The sequence below is a fragment of the Oryctolagus cuniculus genome, chromosome 8, assembly GCF_051225735.1.
Source record: "Oryctolagus cuniculus isolate XC-2025 breed Fujian yellow rabbit chromosome 8, ASM5122573v1, whole genome shotgun sequence".
Classification (NCBI taxonomy): Eukaryota; Metazoa; Chordata; class Mammalia; order Lagomorpha; family Leporidae; genus Oryctolagus; species Oryctolagus cuniculus.
This window is the reverse complement of record NC_142874.1, coordinates 124,110,736-124,112,009: the sequence shown is the minus strand read 5'-3', so window position 1 is coordinate 124,112,009 and position 1,274 is coordinate 124,110,736.

Genomic DNA, 1,274 nt, shown 5'->3' with positions numbered 1-1,274 from the left:
GGTCTTCCACATGTGTGGCAGGGACTCAACCGCTGGAGCCATTTACCTGTTACCTCTCAGGGCCTGCATTGGCAGGAAGCTAGAATTGGGAGCAGAGCCGGTTTCTGGCACAAGCTCCTGACTCCCAACGGCCGGCTAATGCAGACCCTTGGAGGCATTGGTGATGGCTCAAATAATTTGGGTTCTGCTACCCATGTGGGAGACCTGGATTGAGTCCCCCAGCCCTAGCCTTTGTGGGCATTTGAGAAGTGAACTGGTGGATGGGCAACTCCTCACTTTGTATTTCTCAAATAAAAAAATAAAGTAACACTATATAACAATATAGGGAATTTACAAAGAATGATTTTGGTATTTTCACCCTAGAATTCCTCAGGGAATCGCATTTTGATAGATTTCTGCTCTTTATTTCTGAGAATGGAGTCACCATTTCATAACCATTCTTCTAGTTCAACTTTTAGATGCAGATCAGGTGATAGCTGCAAAGTACCAAAAAAGAAAACAGAAGAACCTTTTGATTTTTGTACAGTTAGAGCCAGGTAACTTCCAGACTGGGTAATACCTGGCCTACTGTCTTTCCCCTGATGAAAAGTGAACCGTGGGCATGTCTGTTACTGCATGTGTCCCTACCCGCGGGAGTCTTGCTCCAGAGTACTTAGCACGGAAGCAGCCTTTCAAAAATTCACGGTTGTTAACTGCGCCAAGGTGTAGGGCATACAAAGTTAATGAAGCCAGTCATGCTGAACACAACCCCACCCAGTGTGGCAACTTGTACACAGCACAGACGCGCAACCAAATCAAACGGGCGGGGCAGGGGCGGTCTGGAGAGGCTTCCTGCGGGTGGTGCCGGGCTCCCAAACCCCAGCGCACTTCCTCTTGACCTTGACCTTGCCGCAACAAGTTAGCCCCCCAGCGCGTGTTTCGTCTCTGTGCTTAACGAGGCTCGTGACGGGATCACGGCGCCTGAATAAAAAGAGCCTAAAAAGAGCCTAGGGCAGGGCCTGGCGTTACGCCAAAGCGGCCCTGAGGAGAGGAACACAGGGTTAGCCATTTGATTTCTTTTTTTTTTCCCCCACCATACAGACTGTTCTCCGTGACGCATTCCAAGGTTCAACCCCATCTCTGTCAGGACGCCTCAGGTCTACACAAACCGCGCCAAAGCAAGCGCTTAGCGCCTCCCCCCGCGCCGGGGCGTCTCCCATTTTCGCCGCCAACGCCGGCGCCCGGGTATTCGCGCGCGCTGTCGCGTGACCGGCGTGACGCACGCACGGGCCGCG